General features: G+C 50.0%; 1 protein-coding gene across 4 annotated transcripts in view; it reads left to right on the forward strand.

The window, feature by feature from the left end:
* The window catches only part of znf385a (zinc finger protein 385A), an 89,966-nt gene that overhangs the window by 13,094 nt on the left and 58,747 nt on the right, over positions 1 to 18,125 (forward strand). Inside the window, exon 1 of one of the 4 annotated variants that reach the window (XM_035382724.1) lies at positions 17,828 to 17,900. The exons of the other annotated variants lie outside the window; for them this stretch is intronic. The gene's annotated coding sequence lies outside the window, so the exon portion shown is untranslated. Of the gene's footprint in view, positions 1 to 17,827; positions 17,901 to 18,125 lie in introns of those variants that run through there. 4 annotated transcript variants of the gene reach the window in all.

Below are 18,125 nucleotides of genomic sequence, written 5' to 3' on the forward strand. Positions count from 1 at the left end.
ATTGTGTAACAGGCGGAGCCAGGCTGAAACAGTAAGTGCAATTACTCTTTAATTTCAGCACCTTTATTGAGTGTGTTACCCTTTTTATCAGAGTTTATCATTCAAATTTGAAAGATAGAGTTTAATGGAATGGCAATGGGGAATAGGCATTTATTTTTATAGAATTTTCACTGTGTACTGTAATTAACGGTAATTAGCTAACAAGTTGGCTAACAAAGTTACATAGCTAACATTAGCAGCCAGCCTAGCCAGCCTGTCTTAGCTAACTGAATTGTTTGCCAATATTTCTTGATAAACTCACCTTTCATAGAAAAGAATGCATTCACTAACTGTGCCCCTGCACTGCTCTTGGCCTCCTTCTCCTTCCTCTCTTTTCTTTTCTGGCTGCCTGATTTTTTATTTTTTTTGCCTGACATCATGAAGCTTACAATGAACCCGACTCATGGCCTCTATCTTACTATTTGCTTGCAGTTAAGTATAAGAAGCTGTAGCAGAGAACCAAACCAATTTGTTGGAGGAGGAGGGGGGTGTGGATTGGAAAATGAAAACTACTTTCATCACATGTTGCATAATTAGAGGGTTTATTTTTATTCTGAAGTATCAAATGCCTTTTTGCAGTATCTATAGAACATTATGGGACGCTAGAATTGTCACCATGTCTCAACCTCCCGGATTACAGGATCTACTAAATGCCAGTAAAGGTTGCAGTTTCATATCCAAGGTTTCGCATTGCCACTATGCCCCTGATCGTAACGGCTGCAGTAAAATATACAGCTGTAGAAATGCATTTTACGTAGTAAAAACGGCAAAATAAGTCACATGACTTACCTTGGGTAGGAGTGTGCACTAAGCTAATACATAATAATAATAATAATAATAATTAGCATTTGTTTTAAGTACGTTTTCAATGCAGGGCTTAGATTTGTCATTGAAGTGGTTGATCATGTGAGGACCTGTGTTTGGAGGTTAGCATTAGCTGCTAATTAGAAGTAGCTAATCATTTTTTTATCATTATTGGCATTTTAGTGTTAATTGACAGTGTGCATTCGTTTTGGGTTAGCATTGGCTGTTTCACATCAGGTTTGGGTTAGCATTAGCTGTGGGTTAACATAGCTGCATCGTGTCATTGGGATAGCTTCATCAAAAGCTTAACGTTAGCTTTGGGTTAGTGTTAGCTGTGGGTTAGCGTTAGTTGTGGTGTTGGCTGGGGGTTGGCATTCGCTCCGGATTAGCGTTATGTGAAGGTTATCCTTAGCTTGATGCTGACAGCCCTAAGGGGGCTGATATCAGTGTGATGCAGCCATCTCACAGTCTGCCTCCCTCCACTGGCTGTGAAATAATTACCCTCACAAGCAGAAAACAGACAGGACGAGGGACAAAAAACCGGACACGCTCTGTACAATGTTATTTCTGTCCGTGGTTCCTCCGATTCTCCATTAGAAATCTGCCTTTCTCTGGGTTCCTGCTTTAGGTTTTTGACGCATGTGCCCTCTAAAGTTCCTTATGGTGTCAATCAGGACAGACAAACCTTAGATTCTTCTGTCCTCATTTGATATGTGTCATTTGCATGTTTACTGTAATAGCTGTGTTTGATTAAGGACCCTGAACATTTGATGCAGTGTGGGGCACTGCTTATTAACCATAGTGATTCTTCTCAATCTAAATGTTATCTTTTTTTTAAATAATGTTATTGTATGTTTCTGATAAATAGGACCGTTGTTCACAATATGTATGTGGTGTCTCCTTTTCTGTTTTACTATCATATACTCTGTGTCACCTGAATGAAACTATTCTTTAAAAAAAAATGGATGTTTTAAGTGTAAGTGCAGGGCTCAGTGAGTCTTGTGCCTTTGTGTGTGTGTGTGTGTGTGTGTGTGTGTGTGTGTATGTGTGCATGTTTTATTAGAGTGATTTTTGATAATCATGTGAGGGTGTGCACATATTAATCCCCACAACCTCCAAATGACCTTGAGCAGCCCACCTCCCTTCGTCCTGCTGCTGATTGAGGGGTGTCAACAGAACTCCGCCCCCCCTTTAGCGAAACCACAGAAACAGCCGTAGGGGTGCTTACACCATCCCCCCGCCCCACACCGCTGCGTGCCGTTCTGCACCAAGCCCGCGATCACCACGGAGACGCGTCTCCTGCTCTGCAGTCGCCGGCGTCGCACGGAGAGGGAAAAACAGAAAATGGAGAGAGGGAGAGAGCGGAGAACTGCGGCACTCTGGGTAATCCGATCGCTGCTCGCCTGGCGCGGAGCCCCGGACCGGGCTGCAGCACCCCAGCTGTAACCCCGCCCACCCTCCCCCCCCCCCCCCCGTGCCCTCGCAGCTGGTGAGGACAGGAGGAAGCGGCGGGCCCAGAGAAGCCGCCGTTCCCGTGGCGGCCGCGGCTGATGCGCGGTGGCAGGACGTGCGTGTTGGAGCGCGCGAGCCGCCGCTCCGGATCGGCTCTGTTTGCGTGACCTGTCCAAACTGCCAGCTCCGCCTTCGCCGTGTTCTCACTCGCACCGAGTCATTTACAGCATTATCTACCCAGGCTCTGTCTGTCTGTCTGTCTGTCTGTCTGTCTGATTCTCTGTCTTTCTACCCTGATCCCCAGTGACCGTCTGCCTGTTTTATATCTTTCTCCTGATATGTTTTCTTTCTCCTCTCCCCCTTTCCCTCCCCCAATTTCTCTCTTCGCTTTCCCCCACCTTCCCTCCTTCCTCTCTCCTCCTCCCCCCATCCCTTCCTCCCTCCCTCCCTCCCTCCCATTGCTTTTGTCATTCGGTATGCTCACCCATCCTTGTAGGTCAGGTGAAAGAGAAACTAAAAGGATCCTTTATAGAAACAGCTCAGCATTTATATCTTTTTTTCCATCCTGCTTTTCTCCACACATCCGTTCATCCATCCATCCGGCCGTCTATCTATCTATCTATCCAGCGCTTCCAGATTGGCGCTGTACTTGTCCCCGCTCCCCTCAGCTTGACTCCTTTTATAAATACCCCCTTATCCTTTCCAATCCCGTTCAGCAAAAAAAGAGCGACTCTTTCGCTGTTAAAGAGGTTTGGAGCGTTCCCTGCTTCCTCCGCACTTTTCCCAAAGACCTCTCGCTGAGCGGAATCCCATTAGGCTCACCTCCCCGCGCCGAAACACGCTTCGTGACCTTGGATGCATTTTTAATGCGCGTACAGTAAGGACTCTCTGCTCTGCCCAGTGCTCAGATATTCACGTTAGCCCGTCTGCAAATACACACACACACACACACATAAATAAGTGAAGAATTTGTTTTTTTTCTGGATTTTTTTACAGCGCGGTTCTGGTCCTGCATGATTGCTTGTTGACGTCACAGAGAAGTCAGCCGAAGTTCGTGCGTGCGTGCATTTTTAGCTTCGTCGTAGGACAGGGGTGTTCGACTCCAGTCCTGGAGGGCCAGTGTGAATACTGGCTTTTGTCATTTATTTCCAATCAGCAGCCGGGTTAGGCCTTGAAAACCGAGTGTGTAGTTCCTTTAACCAATCAGTGACTAAAACGACCCTCTTAAGTGCTGAAAGCCAGCGGATGCTGCGACCCTCCAGGGCTGTAGTCTGACGCCCCCTGTTGTGGGAGGTTGCACACCTGGCCGGGTCACTGTTGCCCCCCACGCCCCCCCCACCCGCTGTTTACACCCCTCCTCCCCTGCTCCTAGCAGTTTCGCCGTAAGCAGCACTGGGGCTAAGGCACATACCCCATTACTGTAACTGGAGTTCCCTCCCCAGTGTGACCTTTGACCTTTGAAACCAGAGCCACCACCATCAATTGCGGAACCTGGTCTCGTACAGGCAGGAGATGGGGGAGGGTGTGTGCGTCTGTGCGTGCGCGCGCGTGTATGTGTGTGCGCATGTGTGTGTATGTGTGTGTGCATGAGTGTTTGGGGGGGGTGGGGTGTTGTCGATCTTAATTGCGGTCCTCAGGCACTTTGGCTAATGTCCCCCCTGCCTCCCATCTGTCCATGTTAGTGTGACTGGGTGTCAGTGGATTGTCAGTAGCAGGCGTATCTCACAGTAATGGATTGGCTATAACTCCCGCGCTGTGACGGGGGTGGGGGGCGCGTGAGGGGGGGGCTGTATTGTGTCGGAGGCTGACCGGGCCTGCAGCTCAACTGGGCTAATCAGGGTGAATGTACCAGGATGCTGATTTACAGCTCTGTCTCTGTCTCTGTTCGCGGCTCAATGGCGCTAAGAGCTTCAGCGGGCTTTTCACTGGAGCACAGTGATGTCACCGGAGATTTACATACGAACACACCCAGAGACACACGCATACGCCCATACACTCACACACACACACACACACTAACACACCCACACTCACATGCAGACATGCAAGACACAAACACACACATTTATACCCTAATATACACACATGCACACACAAACAAGCACACACACACACACACACACACACATTTACACCCTAATACACACACATGCACATGCAAACAAGCACACACACACACACACACACACACACGTGCACACACTCACACGTGCGCACATACACATATACACCCTCACACACATACACACACATGCATGCACATAAAAACACACACGCACACATATTCAGACTTTGGATCTTGGTGAATCTCTTTCATTCTGTCATTGTTACTGTTTTGGCTTGCTCGTACCTTATTCTGCAGTCTCTGCCACGAGCTGTCAGATGGTACAGGTTTTTATTTAGATGATTAATTCTTGCCATTAGTTGGTTAATCTACCATATGATCAGGCCGTTCTGTGCTGTGCTCATAAATATTCACCTTGCTTTCGACCTGGAATCAGACTCCCTGAATATAGCCCTTTCCCACTGTGGAGCTGGAACCAGGCTGGCTCATTACACCCCTTTCCCACTGTAGAGCTAGAGCCAGGCTGGCTCATTATAGCCCTTTCCCACTGTCGAGCTGGAACCAGCCTGGCTCATTATAGCCCTTTCCCACTGTAGAGCTGGAACCAGGCTGGCTCATTATACCCCTATCTCACTGTAGAGCTGGATAGCTTTTCTTTTGCATCACCTTCAGCCATAAACACTGGCATCTGTCCAGCCGAGATGACTGCCTCGGCTTCACCTGCAGTCTGCGGCTAATTCTTTTCTCGCTAAGCGCTTGATTCCAGATTACACTCTTGCTCTATCGAGCTAGCGAGCATGCAGCGGCCCGCCGTCGGCACAGCCGACGGTCTGCCAACGTTTTGCAGGTCGGCACAGCGGCGGCCCACCGGCAGACTGCCGATACATGGCAGCGGAGATGAGTTTCAGCTGTTAAGAGATGGTCCGGCTGCTATCGGACCGCTGTGGTGCCAGCTTGCAAAACGCTGCCATGCCGGTAGCTGGCCCCGGCGGCATACTGATAGGTCCCTGACATGCTCTCGCAAAAAGAACGGAAGCGATGAGACAGCAGTGAGACTGGTGTAGGAAACCACGGGACGTTTGGGGAACAAATGAGGGGTATAAAGAAAATCCCGGATTAAAAGGTTTAAAAAGGGAAGGACAGGGAAGCTTGACTGCTGCATTGTGCTTACTGTGCTGGAGCCGCATAATGATTTAAATCACAGACGTGTTTCTGGAGGCTCAAATGTCCCACTACTCAACGCTGTGACCCATGAAGGTCACTGCTCAGGCTAAGACTGAGCACATATTCATATTCTCCATATTACCAGTGCCAAGGCGAGCAGTGCAGGCTCATTTATCCTGCATGTGCCCTCTCACACACACACACACACACACACACAATCACCCACAAACACACAGACAGAACCTGTAAAATGACTGAATCCTTAATTGAAGGGTTGATTTAGTCTGAACTACAGTTGTGTCTGCTGAGAGAGTGAGAGACAGGAAGGGAGGGAGGGAGAGAGAGAGAGAGAGATGCCTCCTGTTCTCGGGGAGGGAGAGGACAGCTCTTATCCCAGGGGTTACTGCTCTGCAGAGATTTGCAGGAGTGCATTCCTGTGAGCTCTGCTGTCATTCAGCTAAGGTTTCACTTCAGAAAGGCACCATCGATTCTCCTTGGAGCAACAGCAAGGTCGGAGGGGGCTACAGGAAGCCAAGTGTGTGTGTGTGTGTGTGTGTGTGTGTGTGCGTGCGCATGTGTGTATGTACGTACACGTGTGCACGTGTGTGTGTGTGCGTGCATGTGTGGACATGTATGTGTTAGTGTCTGTGTGTGTGTGTGTGTGTGTGTGTGTAGGGCGATATGGAAAATGCCCCTGGGAGAGATTGTTTCACTATGCTTAGAGTCCATGGACAAGACCGTGATAGACCTTACCTCATTACACCCTGGCATGCACACGGATGTCTCTCTCTCTCTCTCACACACACACACGCTCTCACATACGCACCACATCTCACATCTCACATCCCATGCAGCACTCGGACGCACATACACACATACACACACACTCACAGACAAATATACTCATAAATGACACACACACACTCATATTTACCCGCACAGCACACTCTCACAAACACATATAAACACACCCATACATTCCCAACACACACACACACACACACAAAGATGCATGTACAGCTCAGTCATTTAGCAGAAAACCTCAAATAACGCACTAAAATCCCCACGCTGGCAGCTGATTCACGCTTAAGGGGATTCCTCATCATCGTCCACCGCCCGGGTAAGATTTGTGGGTAGCACTGAATTGGATGATGGCGGTTTACAGACACAAGCGCGGTCGGCTACAAATGACCGGTCTCTGTGCAAAACACCGCCAGCGGTTATTTTAATGGAACGATCTGCACGGATGGGAGCTAGCGTAGCGGCGTAGCGTTTAGCAGAACTGGGAATGCAGCCTAAAAGGTTACAGACGCGGTTTCGCAGGGCCGAGACGATTGGCTGTAATCAAGGGCCCGAGCGAGGGGATCAATGCGGCCCTGCTCTGCGTTAGCGACCTCTCGGCCGTCTGAGTCATCGGCTGCATCCCAGCCCGTTTGAGCGAGCCAGTGCACCGGGCGCAAAGCTAATAAAGTCAGCGGTTCTCCAGCTCGGTCCTGGGGGACCCCTGCGTATCCTGGGTTTCATTCCAACCACAACTGCAATCCCAGAATTTTAACAAGCTCTTAATTTCTCTTTATTTTCTTGAACTTTTCATTAATAGCCTGTTATGTCAGAAGTAGCAATGCATGTCATGAAGTATGAAAGCCCCATATTCACACTGCTATATTGCAAATGTAACGATTACATATAAAGAGGTAAAACTTTTAACTGATCTAATTAAAGACTGAGGTGACTCAATAGGCTCCTAATAAGTGAAATGTGGACATCGGGACACTAAAATTATCCACTATGTAGATCATGAAGAATTTGACAAAGCCAATGATAATGAGTCAAACTTGCATTGGGTTAACAACTTTAAGGAAGAAAATTATGAAAGAACGTAAACGCATATGTTCAGCAACCTTAATCGAGCAAGATATTGGCTGCGACCAAAACCAGCATACACAGGTGTCCCCCTGGACCGAATCTGAGAACTCAATTAAGTAATGTGACGTGATGTAACGAATAACTTTGGCTACTGAAACTAAGGCTGGGAGTCGATCAACTTTTGTCTTTGACAATTAAAAGCATTTTTTATTTCTTCTTCACAAATACAGTTTGGTGAGTTCAGCAATCCCAAAATCTAACTTTTTTGAAATTCATGAGGGAAAAGTGTAAAGCTTGCATTCACTTGTGAGTTAAATTTCTAGAGAAATGTTCTTTGAATACGAGTTTGAACAGCTGCATCTTTTAATGAAATAGAAAAAAAACGGATCAAAACCACAGAACAAAAATCACAGATGTTCTTGAGCACCTTCTGCATGATTCGAAATGAATATAAAAGAAGAAGAAAGACTCACACCTGCCCCCACCCCCCCCCCCAAAAAACCCCCCACTCTGCTCCCTTTAGCCACACCTGCCCCCCCCACCAAAGCCCCCACTCCACCACCCTGCTCCCATTAGCCACACCCTCGCTGAGTTTGGAGGTGGGCCGGGAAATCTTGGCCGGCAGGTAGTGTTAATGGTGCAGGTGGGGGTGGCTGTGCGGAGCGTGTGGAATGCACACCTGCCCTCTGTGTTCTGTGAGCCAGAGCGGGATAAGTAGGGGGGACGGGGGCGGGGGGGGGGCAGGGCTGTTAAGGAAAATTAGCTGGGGCTGTGCCCTGGCCTGCCGTAGCACTGCTGACTTTGCCCCTGCCTGGGGGGTAAAGGGGAGGGGGGGAGAGGGGGGGCAGGGCTTTTGGGCCACGAGTGGGAAGGCTATCAGGGAGACAAAGGTGATCTGGCGCCTGCGTTCCTCGATCGAACACTCGGCTGCCGCACAGCTGCTGATCCAAGGTTAAGTCCCGTTCTTCATCATCATCATCGATCGCCATAAATGCCATCATCATCATCATCATCATCACCATAGCGCTGCGAGTTGCTTGTCTGGCAGTAAACTTGCCGAGTCACTGCTAGTTAATCACGACGCGGGAGCGGCTTCTCTTTCAAGCGGCCGCGGTTTCTATGGAGCCTGGCGGGCGGGCCTGGTTACGCTCCCACAAACGCAGTCAGAGGCTGTTCTGGTCCCCCGCAGGTCGCTATGCGGTTCTGCATCCCTTTCTCTGAGGCCCTGCACTGCGCATGCAGACAGCTGCTGGTCCAGCAGGAGGCGCTCTTTCCTCTCTTAGCGCTGAGACAGGGACACAGCGCTGTAGGAGGTGCCCCCTTTTGATAGATACACTTGTCGTAGAACAGAAGCTGTAATGTAGGTTTTCTGTGCCTAGTCTCCGTCTCTCTCTCTCTCCCTCCCTCACTCTTTCTCTCCCCCCACACACACACTCGTTTTTTTAATGTCTGCTGCACAGTAAGTCAGGCAGGTGCGTGAAGCGATGCTGCGGAGACAGCAAATCAAGTGAAGAAAGAGAACGACTTCCATCCAGTCAGCTGGGCCAAAGGGTGCAGAAAGACAGAAGCAATCGCACCCAAGTCGGGTTCCGATGTGCTTTGATGTGACGTGATGCGAGGTGACGTGGGCGCCCTCCTGAATTGAGTGGGAATGTAGCCGCAGCCCGAACGTGGCAGATCTCTGCATTATTTTTTTCTAATACGCTTAGACCTCCGCATGGAATCCACTCACTGTCAACATAAACGTGTGCGTGGAATCTCTGCTCTGTCAGCCTGCTTATGGAGCCTCCTCTCTATAAATTTAAACCTGCGCATGACATCTCTTCAGTGCGAATGCACAGCTGGGTCTCAAGACTGTCCATCTAATATGAAATGCTGTACAAGAACCCTACCCCCCACCCCCTCCCCCACCTTCCCCATCTGTAGCACACTTTCCCTCTCCCTGTGCGGGCTTGCCTAAACCTGAATCACTCCACCCCCCCACCCCTCCTCCCCTCCTCCCCAACCCCCCGCCTCTTTCTTCAGAAATACAGAAGCTTGATAGCTTCTGATTTTGTTCCTTTCCTCTTCCATCCTTTGAGTCTCTGTGACTCACTGCAGCCCTCCTCTTCGTGTCGCTTCTGTTTACGTTCGACTCCGTCACCCCTGACCCCTCCCCTCCATGTCAGATCACAGCAAAGGCCTGGCCGTGGGTTCCCCCACCCCCCCCCCCCCCCCCCCCTTCCCCGGGAGCGTCAGCGCCACCGCGGGCACACGGACACGAGACACAACAAATTAAGGTCAGAAGCGGACCGAGGCGCTGGGTCCACAGCGCTGACGGCCCCTCGTCCCCGCCGTACCCGCGATGCCACCAGAGACGCCAGCGTCGGTTACAGCACCGCCCCCCCCCCCGCGCGCGCCAGATGGGCTGACTGTCCGCACCTCGCACGTCCTCGCACGTCCTCGCACGCAACCGCTGAGCTCATCAGCATTGTGCCGCTTCACAGACTTTTTTTCGCAAGAATAAAACTGCTGTGCCATTTCTGGGATTTGAATCGCCAAGCTTTACATTATGGACCCAGTTCCCCTGAACAGTGCCCAACCAAAGGAGGGTTGGAGCCCGGGTACCAAACCTGGGCTGTAATGGGTTTGCTCTTAACTCCTCGAATGTGCTCAGGCCTTTTCAGTCATCTTAGGCTTCACATGTCAATACGTGTCCATAGAATAAGCAACCAAAGGCTCACACTTAACAGACCTACAAATCTGGAAGAATGCAGTTAAGAAAACTGAAATATTTAACCAGACATAAAGGTGCAAGTGAAGGTAGATCAAATATGAACAAAGCTAAATTTAATTAGTGCTCTGAAAATTTTCTTACCTTTTCTTGCCAGAGAGGAGTTGGTCCTAATGACTGGTGACAAGAGATGTACTGCAGTTACAAGACAATTGTTCGTACTGGCCATAATACTTTTGTATGCATTCAATTATGGTGCATGTTCACTGCAAAGTTACCAAGCCAGCTTGTGTCTTAAGATCTTAAGAGCAAGGAAGTGGGCACACAGCCAGCAAGCAAAATGACCTTGCTATAAAGCTGGCCGTAAGGATTTATGCAAGGCATGCAGCTGAGGAAACCTTTTTGTAACCTTTCTTTTCTGTGACACAGCCTGATAACAGTTCTGCAGAATATTTGGGGATAAAGGTTCTGATATTGTGTTACTCATAAATTTGGCTCTATCTGCACCCCCCTCCCCCTCTGCCATACACACAAACACACACTAACGCGCCGGTCATCACCTGAAGGTCAAGTATCCGATTCTGCGTGTGTGAGCAAAGTCCGTGAGGTGACAAGGGGGGGAGGGGTCACATTCACACATTCACCCAGGGACTCTTTGTAGCAGGTGCAGAGATTTGGACCAGTCCTGGGCCCCTGAGGTCTATCAAAACAACGGTCAAAACACACACACCCGACAAAGACACTGGTTTCTAGAACATTCCGGGCTTCCAAACATGCGCCCAGCCAAGTTCCAGCTGAGGAAGTGGACCTGCTGATGAGAACTCACAGCCCCCCCCCCCGATGAAATGCTGCCTGTTTCAGATTGTAATTATGGCAGTAAAAGGGGTGGGTAGGTGGCTAACTGTTGCCACTGACCCAGATTCTATAGGATGTGATTGGGGGTGGTTGGAGGAGGGTGCAGTAAGCCTTGATTGGTAGCAGTCGGGGGTATTTTGGGGGGGATGGGTGTCTAATATAGTTGGCATAAAATCAAAGGTGTTTAGGGGGTGCAGGGGTCCCTGCCTTTGTAGAGGGTAATTATGGAGGTCTGACAAGGTAGGATGGGGGGGGGGAGGTGGCTAAGATTTGTAGGATATGATTGGCAGATTTAATGTTGGCAAGACGGGTTTGGAGGGTGATTGATGGGGGGTTTAATGGTGGTAGGATGTGATTTGAAGGTGACTTTGGGGGAGAGGACGCAGAGGTAACCCTGCATAGGAAGTGACCTCTTGGCCAATCCGCCGTCAGCGGACTCTGTCCCCTTCGCTCAGAAGAGTCCCAACAAGCTTCTCTACCTCAGCTGTCACCTTGGCCCAACCAAGCCTATGACCTCTAAAACTGCTGTCTCTCCCTCTCTCCGCCTTTCCCCATTCCTCCCTCCCTCCCTCCCTCCCTCCCTCTCTCTTTCCCCCATCCCTCCCGCTCTCGTTTGTGCCCTCCTCGCTCCACTGCTCCCTCGTCATCAGCCTCTCTCTGGCTGTTCCTCGCTCTCCAACAGGCTGATAGACGTAAGTGGACTGTCCAGTGCTGGAAATAAATGTTAAAACAATGCGGTGTACAATGCGGAGGGGAAAAAAACGACAGAAACGAGACTTTGTACAAACAACCCCCAACCCAGCAATCCACACGCACACACACACACACACACACACACACACACACACACAAACACACACGCGCACACGTGCACACACACACGCACAAGTGCTCACACACACACGCACACATGTGCACAAGCACGCACACGATCACACAGCAGTTGCATTCACCCCCTTCTTTCTCTCTCTTTCTCTCTCTCTCTGCCTCTCTATTTTTGTCAGAAACAATCAGTGGATTTTCCGACTGGCTGCCCAGCACTGCCGCAGCCAGAGAGATGGGGGGGACAGGAGGGAGCGAGAGAATGAGGGGGAAGAGAGAGAAGGAGAGTGGAGGGGGGTGAGAGAGGGGAGGAGAGAAAGAAAGAGAGATGGACATGGAAGGGGGAGAGGCAGGGAGAACTGATTTGGGATGCATGAAGTGAGGTAATGGAGGGTGAAGGTAGAGAGGCACAGATCTTAAGATCTTTAATCACTACTTAAGAACAAGAGAATAGAAGATGTTGAAAGAGGAAAAAAGTACATTCAAATTTTCCCCAACCCCCTCAGCCCCCCCCCCCCCCAGCATAATTGTAATGACATCATCTCTGTCTCCTCTGCCGCCCCTGGTGAATTTGCATGACCGCAGCGCTACCTTGCAGCGCTGCTCAGCACAGCGCGGTCTTTTCACCGCCGTGCCCCGAAACGCCGCGGGCCGGTCACGCCGCAGCACCCAGCAGCAGCACGTCCCTGCATGAGCGCAACCCGCCAGAGAACACACAAACCGCAACGCTGCTACATCACTGTCCGCCAACACCACAATCCAGCAACACCACAGCCTGCAACACCGCAACCTGAGAACACAACAGCCTGCAACACCGCAACCAGACAACACCACAGCCTGCAACACCGCAACCAGACAACACCACAGCCTGCAACACCGCAACCAGACAACACCACAGCCTGCAACACCGCAACCAGACAACACCACAACCTGCAACACCGCAACCAGACAACACCACAGCCTGCAACACCGCAACCAGACAACACAACAGCCTGCAATACCACAACCTGAGAACACAACAACCTGCAACACCACAACCTGAGAACACAACAGCCTGCAACACCGCAACCAGACAACACAACAGCCTGCAACACCGCAACCTGAGAACACAACAGCCTGCAACACCGCAACCAGACAACACAACAGCCTGCAACACCACAACCTGACAACACCACAGCCTGCAACACCGTAACCTGGCAACACTGCTACTTGGCATTAACGCACCCTGCCAAATTCCACACGCCCGGCAACCCTGCGACATCGCAGCATGACGAACAGCGCACGTCGCTCACTGCTGTGCGGCGACTTACAATAACCGCAGCGGGTGAGGGGGCGGGATTACTGGCTGGCTAATCTGCCCTGTAAATGTTTGCACTGAAGCAGAGCACTGAGCAGACAGACGTAACCCTGCGCTTCATCTCCCAGTCCGAAAGGCCTACAGACAAACGTTTTCTGCCAGAACTACAAATCCCAAAGAGCTGATGGGCAGGCATAGGTTCCCTCAAGAGAAAAATACTCGGGCGCTACATCATCAGAACGAGCACTTAGATCTGTATTTACCAAAGCAGTGATGGCATCACTTGTAGTGGAGTCATAAGCTACCAATCGGGAAAGTCCAACGAAGTAAAGCAATCAGTTAGCATGATCAGAGTGGAGGTGTCTGTTGAAGTCTTTGAGAGCTAAATGACTGGGTTGCGGTTGAGGCAAAAACTCACCTGTAACCAGAAGGTTGCAGGATAAAATCTGGGAGGTGGGGTAGCCCCTGCTGTACCCAACCTTAAGTACTGTACTTTACCTGGTGTGCTTCAACAAACATGGCAGTTATGACAGTGAAATTTCCTAAAAGCTGCAAAATGTCTGGAGTCCAAAAGCTTGAGTAAGTTAGGGTGCATAAAACCTTGTACCAAAGACTCTGGCTGAGATTCAATCAATATTTGTTCTTAACTTTGACTAATAATTAAAAGCAATACTTTATTCTTCATGAACACAATTGGCAAGTTAAATAGTCACCAAAACTCATTCGCAATTTGTTGTTGACAAATGCCATTGCAATACAGGCCTCAGACCCCTGGCTTTTCCAGGGTCAGGCTTTGGAGTTGTCAGTAGTTCTCTAAATCCCTCCCAAATGATGCCACCTCAGTGCTAACGTCATACACCCATGGCCGCTAACTTCAGTATTTTTATAAGAAGCTACCTGTGATCCCCCCCGTTGACCATGGCCTTATGGTGTTGGGCCCCCACTGTTTTTGATGAAAACTTTTTTTTTCATGACGGGCAGAAATATAGCAGTCATCGATCGCCGCACCACGCTGGAACATCACGGTTCTGGAGCGCCCGTTTCCGCCCACTGCTGCCCTTTGCTGACGCTGTCTTTCTCATCACATTACATCACATTAGACGCCGCAGCTTGTGAAACACGCCCGTGCTCCTAGCACGCACGCGCACGCACTCCAACAGACGGCCTGTTACTGGTCAACTGCAGCCATGCTACTGAAGCTCAAAAAAACCAGACCCCTTTGCATTTTTATACACACAGCCAAATGCATGCTGGGATGTCATGGATGAACCGCACCTATGTGGCACCTCTGCCTTGCACTTGCTTGTTGTCCTTCATTCACTGTTTTTCCATTTTCTCTTCGCTACCTGTAGCAAGACAGCTGCTATCAGAGGAACGTGGCAGTGATGCGATAGTTGTACCTCATATTAGCTGAACTGACAATCTATTACCATCTCCTCAGACAAACAATGTAATAAGCAGCTATGGGAGCATTACCTGTCAAACAGCCATCAGCGAGATTGTTTAAAGGTGTGTTGATAAAAACAGACGCACAAATCCTAATACTCCCCAATTAATCCGAGCCAACCGCTAACGTCTCAGCATCTGAAGCATTCTTACTGGCTGTTGTGTTTGTATTTGTAGAATTCTTAGCATCTGTACTATTCTTACTATCTGTAGAAGGTTTAACATCTGCAGTGTTTATAGTGTCTTTAGCATTCTTACTGTCTGTAACAGGTTTAGAATCTGTTGTTTAGAATGTTGTGTTGTGTTTATATTATCAGTCATTGCCTGGAAGTCTTTTCTTTGCAGAGTGTTTGTGCCTGGGCATTTATAAATGCATTTCAGTTTATAAGGGAAGGGAGTGGTACTGTTTTGAAATGGTCCAGCAAGAGGAAGTCATGCAGTCTATCTTCACCCACATGTGCAGACAGTATATAGGTGTGTGTGTGTGTGTGTGTGTGTGTGTGTTGTAGCACAGAAGCAGCAGCAGAGAAAGAAAAAAAACGATGAATGGAAGGAGAGAAAGAGAGGGAGGTCTGATTTGGGATGCACGGCACGCAGATTGGGGATAACCATCTTTTTCTGCGGTTCTCCGAAGTGCTGTTTGCTCAATCATCCCCTACTGCAGCGAGCGGTGGTGAGGGCGGGGGTGGGGAGGGGGAGAGGAGCGAGCGACCTGCACAGTGAACAGGAGAACGAAGTGGTGGTGGTGGTGGGGGGGGGGGAGCGGTGACGCAGGAGCGAGGAGATGAATCATGGCTTGAAACGTTGCGAGGGCACTTCGGCTCCACGTGCACACAGCTCCGCGCGAGCACGCCGTCCGCACGGCAGGACGCTGCCTCGTCACAGCACAGACTCTCTCTCAGCACCACGGCCACGGCCCAATGTCCGTAACGGCCCCTTCCCACCATCTCTTTGAACAGTGCGCACCCCCCGCCCAGGTCCGGCGCTCCAGCTTAGGCACAGGCGGGGGGCGGGTGGGGAGGGGGGTAATTGCTCAAATTTTATCAGCCGTCAGTCAGCGGCGCTGTGCGGGGGCCTCGTCGCCATGGCACGCGCACCAGATCCTGCCGGCCCTCCAGGAGGAAGGAAGGGGGAGGCGAACACAGTCAACAGGAAATGAGTCATAATAACGATGACTGACACGCTCTGTTAAAGCTTTCGGCTGCTGCAGGACCCCCGACCACCATCTTGGGGACGCTTATGCGCACATGCGCGCCTCCACCCCCGCACACACGCATGTATGTACACACGGTCACTCGCGCACACACACGCATGTACGTACACACGGTCACTCGCGCACACACACGCATGTACGTACACACGGTCACTCGCGCACACACACGCACACAATCGCCCGAACGCTATGACACACACCCACGTCAACTTTTCCTATTCGTCCGCCCGCCTGTCGGATCGCATCTCTTCATCGCTCCACACCTCCCTCCCTCTCTGTGAATCGCGGAACCTTGGTTCTTACATCACCGATGAAGCGTAGGCTGCGATTCACGCGTTCTGAGATAGAAAACCCCCTTCGGGACGCGCGTCTCTGATACCTCCCGCCTGGATACGGAGCCTTTACAGCTCAGCTCCCATCTGCCTGCACTTCAGAACGCGACCATAGACGGGGACGAATCAAAAAGTGGCGTGATTTTATGGGTGACACTGCCAGCCGGTGGACTGAAGAAGCTGCGTGATTTGACCGACAGTTTACCCACTGAGGACAGAGGGGACTGGGGGACAGCTGAGAGAGTTCGAGGAGCTGGACTCATTCTGCTGGTTATTCTTCTGTCTTTGTCGGTGCACTTCTTCAGAGGGAGGGTTCATTTCTGAATTAAAATAACCTTGAGGGATAAATGGGCAAAATCTGAATCCTGAATCAGCAGAATTATATTTTTGATCATTTTTAAAGATGGTGTTTTCCCTTTAAGTACTTAGTGGAATCTAAGGCAGAAAAATGTTCGTTAATAAGTCTGGCCTATTTTTGTAGCGCTAATCTTTAATCTTGAGGAGTCCTTGAACTACAGATGGTAAATGAGGTAAGAAACAGTTTGAGGAAACGTTGCAGTTTGCACTTTATGGGCGAAAATTCTCAGCAGAGTTTCCGATAATCGACTTTCCGGGTCATTTATTTCGCTGAGAAATTGCCGCTTTGACGAAATGTTTGAGAGCGAGTCGTGAATGCTGGCTGCAGGAGCTGAGCTACGGAGGCACGCTGTTTGTCCCTCTCCAGGTGGCCCTCGCCCTCGTCCTGACCTCGTCCCGGCTTCGGGTATTTTGATATCATATGGACATCGATTCATTTGAGCGTGGCGACCAAGCTGTCGGTCTTTCCTGCAAACAAAGTCAGACAAAGTCCTGCTGTTTGTGAGGACGGACGACCCGCCCTGCTGCGTTTTAAACCAAAGCGTGCGGCCTGATTGTGCCCTGAGTCCACACTGGTGTGCTATTAGTGCGCTATTGTGATATGAATAGAATTTATATGACTTTCTGATTCGCTCGGCGGGAACAGCCGGGGTCAGTGTCTGAAATCCTATAATGGTAGGAGTTTCCTGGGTGCTACAGCACCACGCTGCTCATAGATACCTGAGACTTCCTCCCGGAGGCTCAGATGTGTTCATATTAGAATTGCTTCCTGTTCTAATTACTTAGCCAGTCGAGGGGGAAACCAGCCTGGGTGGGTTCTAACTCATTCTATCCTGGTTCCAGCTCTAAAGTGGGAAAGGGGTATAATGAGGCAGCCTGGTTCCAGCTCTACCATGGGAAAGGGGTATAATGAGCCAGTCTGGTTCCAGCTCTAAAGTAGGAAGGGGGTACAATGAGTCAGCTTGTTTCAGCTCTACAGTGAGAAACGGGTATAATGAGCCAGTCTGGTTCCAGCTCTAAAGTGGGAAAGGGGCATAACGAGCCAGCCTGATTTTAGCTCTTCCTTGGAAAGGCTATGCACATTAAACATAAATCTGAAGCCATTTTGGCACAAAGGCCAGCCAGTACACATCACCTGACCTCCCCTCCCTCGCTGCCCCACCCTCTTTCTGTTCACACCCTCCAGGCGGAATGAGGGCTGTTCTTCTCTCCTTTCAGCCTGAACTGGGTTAATCCACCCATTTTGTGTTGAGTGATAGAATTTCATACCTGGGGGGCAGAGTTCTTTAGATGGTGCGCACACTGAAAACAGGGAGGGAGGGGGTGGAGAGCAAAGGGTACCGACACAGGGGTGTGTCTCTCTCTTTTAACTCTAAATAGAGGGATGGGGGAAGGGAACGAAAAGCAAAAAGAACGGGATGGTGTGATGCAGTGGTAGAGAATCAAAGCTTGGGAAAAATGCCTCAAGTAAAAAGGTAGGCTTGTTCTCTCCTTTATATCTATCTCCCTCCCAGCCTAACTTCCTCCTTCTTTCTCTCTCTCGCTTCTCTAGCTCTTAATCTTTCTCTCCTCCTTTCTTTTCACTCTTCCTCCTTCTATTCTCATCTTTCTTGCTCTGTCTTTCCTTTTTTTATAACTCTCTTTCACTCCCTTTCCCTCTCCACCCCCCCTCGTCTCTCTCTCTCCCCATCTCTCTCAAT

The sequence above is a fragment of the Anguilla anguilla genome, chromosome 11 (assembly GCF_013347855.1).
Source record: "Anguilla anguilla isolate fAngAng1 chromosome 11, fAngAng1.pri, whole genome shotgun sequence".
In the NCBI taxonomy this organism is placed as follows: Eukaryota; Metazoa; Chordata; class Actinopteri; order Anguilliformes; family Anguillidae; genus Anguilla; species Anguilla anguilla.